The sequence below is a fragment of the Protopterus annectens genome, chromosome 2.part1, assembly GCF_019279795.1.
Source record: "Protopterus annectens isolate FY-2018-M chromosome 2.part1, PAN1.0, whole genome shotgun sequence".
In the NCBI taxonomy this organism is placed as follows: domain Eukaryota; kingdom Metazoa; phylum Chordata; order Ceratodontiformes; family Protopteridae; genus Protopterus; species Protopterus annectens.
In genome coordinates, this window is record NC_056729.1 from 263,961,344 (window position 1) to 263,970,107 (window position 8,764).

The 8,764-nt window shown below is 38.7% G+C and overlaps 1 protein-coding gene across 2 annotated transcripts in view; it reads right to left on the reverse strand.

Annotated features, from left to right (window-relative positions):
* Window positions 1–4,697, reverse strand: part of LOC122794012 (protein NLRC3-like) — a 470,375-nt gene extending 465,678 nt beyond the window's left edge. For both annotated transcript variants that reach the window (XM_044062116.1, XR_006363605.1), the window contains exon 1: window positions 4,319–4,697. The gene's annotated coding sequence lies outside the window, so the exon portion shown is untranslated. The remainder of the gene's footprint in view (window positions 1–4,318) is intronic.
* Window positions 4,698–8,764: the final 4,067 nt, after the last annotated feature.

Below are 8,764 nucleotides of genomic sequence, written 5' to 3' on the forward strand. Positions count from 1 at the left end.
AAAGAAGTCTTTGCAGATATCAATCCAACAGTCTGTGTGCTTAAGCTGCAAACATTCCTTGCTTTTCTGGATTTAGTTTTTTTTCTTTTCTTATAGACCACTTCTTAGTAACATTTTCATGAAGCCTTATTTACAGCCACTTAACATTGATGCTTTCTGTTGACTACAATCTTATACTTCACTCCTCCTTTTGTGGTAAAATGTTTCTATCAATACATAAAAATAACATAAAAATGAAGTTTACTACTACTAAGACAAATTATCTCAACACCAGTTTCCAAACTCTTGGGTCTCTGGACCTCAGAGCATGAATCAATGCAGTTCACTAAATGCAGCTTGTTTCAACAATGCCACATAAGCAGGAGTGTTGCACAGACGGGTAAGGCTTTCTGCTGGCACAGAAATAAAGAAAACAGGCCAGGACAGATTCAACCAGACGGAGACCATTTTATAAATGAGCAACACTCCGCACAAAAACACATTATTTAAAAAGCCAAGTCCTAAAATCAACTATCCAAATGGTCTTTCCAAAATCTTTACACTTGGAACACTGATTCTGATTCCAGCAGAAAACAACAAAATAAATAAGGGCCCAATGGGTGACAGCTGTGCTCTTCAGTTTATACATGCTTTGTGAAGATTTACTTCCTGAACTTCCAGACTAACAGTGAACTTTCTAACATGCACTGGAATCATTAAAAAAAACACTAATGCACTCTGATGGGGAGAAAATACGCTCAGAGTCACTTTAAGTCTTTCGTGTATCATGAACCTAAAATGGGTGTTTGGGCATCAGATTTCTCTCTCTTAAGTATTGCATTTACCACAGATCATACTACATGCATCCATAAGTGTCTTCACCAAATATAAAGTTATAATTGATGCACAAGTAAACTACAATCTCTTTTTAGTTATTACAATTCAAACTACTGCAACACCAGTAATTACAGAAAAAAAACTATATATGCAGATCTAATAGCTTCATAACAAGTACCGTAATAAGTTTTGTACATCATACCCTTGCAAAACTAGATCTCATCTATTCTACTTGGATTAAATAGTTTTTAGGTAATTTTACTGATCATACATCAAACAGTTTGATCTCTTACATTACTTCTACATCATTTTGATCACTTCCACTACCTTTAGAAATGCTTTAGATTTTCATTTTCTAGTGATTTTTTTTAATAATACTAAGCACAACAGTTTGCTGCAGAAGCCTTAGCCATATGGGTTATATCCTGCCAAGGATACAACAGCTGGCCAGCTTCTAAAGCTTCAGGGCACCTTCCATGTGTCCAAACTCTTAAGTAGCCGAAACTGAACTGACCAAAACAAAAGTGTGGGCACCAATCCCTCCAGAGCTTTATTGCCACCAAACAGTATGCTACTGTATGGCTTTTCATGACTGATGGTCAGCTTGGTGTTGTTTCTATGCTGGGCAAATAGGTTCCCTTTGGGGAAAAAAAACTTTCATTTTATAAATACCATTTGCATTTGTATCACTTTCTTCTTGAGGAAAAGCTAGGAATTTGTGTTTTATTGGACTGTCACATGACTTTACCATATTTTTAAAAACAGGAGTACTCTTTTTTTTCCACGGTTTAAAAGCTGTGTAAAGTAAGTGAAAAATATTTTTTCTGTGGAAAAATTTACTTTTTTAAATGCTTTTTTACCGTGGTTTTTTTTCTTTGAAAACGTGACTTTTAAAAGCAGTTTTTACCAGCCTTTGCTGCTCATCTTCCCTGGTAAAAAGGCACCATTTTCGGCCTGACCATGGAACAAACTACCAATCCCACAGGTGGTCCTTCTTCCAGCAGCAAAAAAGAAAAAGTTAAGCAAACAGCCTTTGCCACCACAGCAGGCCAGCAATTTGCCTCAGTGGGGTGACTCTGTTGTGTCCATTTGTTGTACCTCAGACCACTTATCTTTTACCCAGAATCCCTCCGGTATAGAACCTACATCCACTATAGACTGCAAGTTAGCCATATCTTTTGCAGTTGTTGGGGTCCCCTCAGTGGGCAAGAAGAGACAAACTTTTTCAGTGCTGGGAGTGGAAACAAGGAAGGCTTCCCTGTTGTGTCAAAATGTCATTTTCTGTGCCCATCCCTAAGGGAATTCCTGCTGCTGCCATTAGTAACACAGGTGGCCACATCTTTCCTGCCAAAAGAAACAAAAAACTAAGCGTGCTCCTACTCCTCCTCAAATTTCCTTACACAGGAGTAGTTTACTAGGTCTGACTCAGGGTTTAATTGAAGCTACTGATTTTTTGGGACAGTGCAGTGGTAGCATTGTCGCCTCACAGCAAGAGGTTCTCCAGTTTGATTCTTGGCTGGAGTGCCTTCTGTGCAGAGTCTGCATGTCCTCCATGCGTTCATGTGGGTTTCCTCCCACATTTCAAAGACATGCTTCTGGAGCATTTCTCCCTGGGCCTCCAATGAAAACTGGCTTCATTCCAAGTCGAACTTTCCCAGTAAACAATTTCTGTACAGTTGTTTCTGGTAAAAGAAAGAGGGATTCCTCTTTTCCTGAAGTGATTCAAAATTCTGAATCTGAACAGGAAGGTGAAGGAACAGAGAGGTCCCCCCCCCCCCCCCTCCTCAGATTTCTGATTCAAACAGAGCAGACAGCTCAGTTTCTGACTCTCCCTGTGGGTGTTTCTCATTCTTTGGGACAATTGCAAGAATGTGCCAGTGTTTTCAATGGGAGAACACTAAGTTTACTCAGTCCCTCAGAAAATAAAACGAGTTGTTACAGAAGGAATTTCCAGAACCTACCCCCATTCCTCCTGTTCTATCTGCTTTAGTGGGTGTGTGTAACTGCCTGCAGTTTTTGATAGTCAGTCAGCTGCTCCTAAAATGACAGATAAAAGTCCTCAGTCTGCTACATGTTTATACACTACTCTCAGACCTGAGCCACCTGCTACTGTATTAGTTGATCCCACTGCTGATAAACACTTAGTCTTAGAACATAGTAGCAAGCTATGTGACACAGGTCTGACTGTTAATGGGATGATCTGCAAGTAAAGAATCACATGATGCTGTTGGGTAGAGGCTGCATACCTCTCAAGTGTACCTCATTACAAGGAACATTCCTCATTTGGGGTCTTAAAAAGTTCATGTTCCATGAAGTTCTACATTTAAAGGGTCTGCCACACATTCAATGTTAATTTTGTAATGGATATCCATGGTACATAGAAATGAATTGCATTAATTCATTAAAAGAACTATTCCATAAGTAAAAATATCACATTTTAGCCATCCTATGTGCTTCCTAGCTGAAGTTGCTAGTTAAGTATTCCACATTTTGCCCATTTGTTCCACATTATGAGACCTATTGTTCCTCATTTTGTAGATGGAAGGGTAGCGGGTACAGCTGAGTACAGGAAGTGGCAAATAGTGGGTGGTAGAACGAACAAGCCAAACACTTCAGAATAACATGAAATGGCGACTGGTGCAAGTGATCACAAAACCACAGAAAGTGTGAATTGCAACTAGACCCAAGGAAGAACACTTATTTTACTGTGTCATTTCTTAACCCGGGATATGAGAAAGACGAAACTTGCCGCAGTGCCGCTGCGCAGCCAACAACACATAATAAAGACGTCCATGAAACAAAAACACCACCACGTGGAAGCGCAAGCTTCTGGGTACCAAGACAACATGACGTGAGGAGCAAACGGGCATTTGAGCAGTTACACGAGCAAGGCGAGAAGGAAAACGTTTGCAAAACTTGTTGACGTCCTACATGCTGAATAGTTTAAATTTACTACGTAATGTAGCGTAGTAAGTTGTGAAACTATGCATGCAGCCAAAAACTGTCATGCTCCAAATGAAACGCCATGTATATCCCACTATACTAGTGCAATTTCTTGAATATATACTGGTTTTCTGCGACAGGGGTAGGGGCAATAAGGTAAGATCCTGCAAGGCGAAGATCTTAAACGCATAGCGCAGTTATCACTGAAAACAAAGCCAGCTTATATGTAAACACTACACAACAGATTTCAGTGCATGGAGTACTACAATAAACAATACTCAAAAGACATTCGCCATCAAGTGCTGCGCATGTCTTTTTCCCTTTAGCATTTAACTATGTCCCTGTCTACTTATATCACTGGGTAGGGTCGCTAAATCCACCACAATGAGCACGCGTCTCTATTTTTAAGTATAGCTCTAAACATACTTTAATGCAAGAAACAAAATACATATCACAAAACACGCATTTTATAAAGAATTAAAACATACGAAAAATCGGCCTTATAATCATAAGGAAAATGAATGCATTCAGTAATGGAGTAACGTTTTAAACTACTTACTGGCTCATATGAAAGAACCTAACCTGACCATCGATTCAAAGAGGCTTCCCACGGAGCAAATTGGAAGAACAGCCAACAGGCATTTTTTGGTCAAATTAACGAATCCCACTCAGTGCTTTCTTCCCTGTCACTGAGTGCATATATCCACGAATTCTGTTCAAAAACAACTAACCTACTAATGGGATAAAATAAACGGCTCCTTCCACATACTTATAGCGTAACCGTTGTCCAAAATATACATCCTACAATGCTGTAACAGTAGTTTCGCTTTCCCGCAAACAGTAGCTGTTATCAGAGCTGTGAGCAAACGGAAAAAGCTGTTCGGCCAGGGTGTAGCCAGAAAATTTAATTTTGTAGTCGCTTGATGTTAGTGCTGCCCCACAACCTCCTTGAAGTTAAAAAAAAATTGACATGCCCCCACCACCACCACACACACACTTATCAAATGTGTGTATCACTTCCCTCAAAAATTGTCACACATATATATATATATATATTTATTTATATATATATAGATATATTTATTTATATATATATAGATATATTTATATATATATATATTTATATATATATATTTATATATATATATATTTATATGTATATATTTATATGTATTTATATATATTTATATATTTATATATATATTTATATATATATTTATATATATTTATATATTTATATATATTTATATATATTTATATATATATATATATTTATATATATATACATATTTATATATATTTATATATATATATATCTATATATTTATTTATATATATATATCTATATATATATTTATATATATATCTATATATATATATATATCTATATATATATATATATATATATATCTATATATATATTCAATCTATGTAACAAGTATTGGAAGATAGACAGTTCAGATTATAAACCGGCCGAAAACAGCCACAGTTTCTTTAAGTAATGTTAAGAAAATTGTACTCAGTAGAGTACAAATAGTATGCGTTGTTACACCATTGGTTTCGGCAGCTAAAACAATACATTTCATTATTTTTTTCAGAAACATAAGCTCGAAGTACAAATATACTAAAACTGGTCATTAACAGTCACAGAGATTGCACTTAGCGATATCAACTGGATAACGCGTGGTGCCAGGCTGTCCTCTGCCTAGGACTAGTAACTAGCCAGCATACCTCTCATCAGCTTAAAGCAAGAATCTGGACATAGCCAAAAATAAATGGGGGACAGGGGTCCCAAAACAGGACAGCTTTTAAAACTTGTTCTTATATGCTTAGAAAGTTGCAAGAGTAACAGATTTGCATTAGCATGCATTTTCTGAAGGCTTTTAAGTCTGAAACTCAAAGGTATGTTATTAATTTTAACTTTAATCCTTAATGATTTGACAGAAAATCACAAATTTTACAAAGAACAGACCAAAAATATGAGGCAAATATCTGGACAGATGAGAGGTATGTTGGCCAGCCTCAGAAGTCAACCAGTGGCGTTCACGTTTATTAAATTAAAAACACATATAGTTCTGTAGCTCACACACTTCACTACTATCTATGAATGACTATAACTCTTCAAATCTTTTTTGAAATTAACTTTCAACTGACTTATTCTTGTGGGGGGGGGTTACCTCTCTCCCTCCTTCCTTCACACTCCAAACATCGAGGCCACCTGTTGACAAACTCACAAAGTTTCACAGGGGCACAGAAAATGTGACAGACACAGTCCACTTGAAGAATGGAATCATGGAATCAATTGCTTGCTTACAAACTAATTTCCTAGCGCCAAATTGCAGAGCCATCTCAACTGCCCCTAATTTTTTACTCAAATTTTAGTTCTGTCCGTCTTTATCTCTCCTGAACTTCTGACATGTGAAGAAAAGGTGGTGAATTACGCTTAATAAAGAATGACAGTAATTCGTTATAGTATTCTTTTACTTAAGGAAGTGTATATCAATTCACATTCTCTTTTCAATGTCTCAACTTAGTACTCTCTTAAATTAATGTGTAAGGATAAACACAGCTGTGGAGCTCCTTTAATCTAATTGACAATAATCATGAGGCTACTCTTACCAAGCAGGGGATATGGTTCAAAGGTATATACTAGGTTAACGGTATATACTAGGTTAACAACCACTATGGCCTTTATAAGCCTAGTCATGCAAGCCAACCCATTTGTGTCCCTATGTATCATGGGTGTTTATCACTAAGGTGTGTTAGGAAGTTTCTAGAGGTTATGTTGGGAGGTATATTCATTTAGGCATTACTGTCTGTCTCTGTCTGTCAGAGACATGGGGACCAGACCCCAGGTGAATTTCTGATTTCCTATCCATTAGTCTTAAATAGGATTGGGGATGGACTCTGCTTCATATGACTGGGGAGCCTGTTCCAGAGAATGGGGATCCTCTGAGACATATCTGTCTCACCAACATGTGTTATTTTTTTCACAAGCAAAATTTAAATTCTTGGATCTAGTGCTTCAGATGCTGTTTGTTTTACGGATGTGGAAAAGGTCCATCAGATCTGGATCTGAGAATGTCTTATATGTTAAGAATAAATCACCTTTCAGTAACCTGTAGAAGACAAGAGTATAGATATAGGTCTTTAAGGTGATCCATATGGGATTCTGTTGGTAAGGAACCTTTGTGGGCATTCCAGGTGTTGCATATGTCTGGTCAGGTATATGTTGAAGGGGGCATTATACTTAATGATTTGCCTGATAAGGGCAGAATAAAGTGGCATTACAACTTTCCTGGACCTTGGTGCCATGCTCTTACTTATAAATTGGGTGGCATAAAATGATTTTCTCACTACCTTGGCCACACATTGGTCAAAGACTAGATTACTGTGTAGATATGTTCCTAGATCCCTGTCTACTGGGTCAACTCTTAGGGGTGTCTTATTGATAGAGTAATTAGCCTGGGTGGCAGTTTTCCCAAAAGACACTATGCATTTTTTGACTTTTAGTTTTAATCCATAACTTTTGCACCAGTCATTTGACTGTGATAGACCCTCTTGCAAGATGTTTGTGTCTTGGGAGAATCAATGATAGCTCCCAGTTTGCAGTCATCTGTAAAAATGGTTAGACAAAGGCCCTTGGCATTAGCTTTTACCTCCAAGGAGTAAATGTCAAATAGGAGCAGTCCCAGCATGGAGCCCTGAGGTACCCCACTGGTAGCCTGTTAATGGAGTTGGTCCTGATTTCTTGGGTCCTTTTTGTGAGCCAGCTAGTAATCCAGCGAGTTATGCAGGGGTTTATGACCATTTTATTAAGTCTGTCAACTACCTGAGTGGGGTATTGTATCAAACACTTTAGTCAGGTCCAGGTAGGCGGTAAGCACAATTTTCCCTTCATCCATTGCCTTTGTGACCTCAAGGAAGTCTACCAGGTTTCATAGGCATAACCTTCCCTTGGCAAAGCCGGTGTCTGAAGGTTACTTATGTCTTAGTTTATCATTTCCATGATAATTCTTTCCATGGCTTTGCATATTAGACTAGTCAGACTAATAGGTCTGTTGTTTCCAGGAGCAGTTGATGACCTACCCTTGTGAAATGAGATGACCATTGCAGTCCCCCATTCTTGTGGTACAAGGCCTATTTTCAGGCTGTAGTTAAAAAGTGACTCAAGTGGTCCTGATATGTCATGTTTTAGGTTATTTAAGGAGGCATCCCAGGATATTGTAGTTGCCCACTGAAGCTGTGTTGCTGGCCTCAGTGAACGCCACCAGGACTTGCTCCCTGTTAATAGTTGGGAGGGGTTATGCTAGCAGGTATTTCATGGGGGAGGCAGGGGAGTGGGGGTGATGTTTGAACTGAATTTGTCAGTCAGTAAATTCGGTCCGTCACTCTGCTCAGTAAAGGTGCACCACTGACCACCAGTTTGGCACACTGATGCGTGCTGCTTTTGAGGTTTTAGACATAGTTGTTCATAGGTTCATAGGTTCATACTAGGCTATCTGCCCTAGGGCATTTATAAGCCTAGCCAGAGTGTGTTTGGCTTTCGCCACCCATTTTAAATTAATTTTGCTATGCCTTTTTTTGAGGTTAGTATACTGTGCTTCTGTCTAACAGTGACACAGAAGTGATAGCCGGGGTAAACCTACGATTTCCCATCCACTCATCAAGATTCTTCTTGAAGAGAGTCAATGTGGGACTCTGCCTAACCTGGACTGGGATTTTATTCCAGAGTGAAGGGAGCCTCTGGGTTATGAATCTGTCCCTCCAGCATGTCCTATTTATTTCAGTGCTGAGGTTCAAGTCTCTCGAGCGTGTAGCTCGATGGGATTTTGATTTTCTGAGGTGCAGCATGTCCATTAATTCCGGGTTGGACATGGCTTTATACGTCAGGCACAGATTGCCTCTGAGCAGGTGGTATGCCACTGAGTAGAGCTGGAGTTTCTTTAACCGGGCAGCATATGGCATCTGTTTGAGCCCTTTGATCCTCTTGGTGAGGTACTTT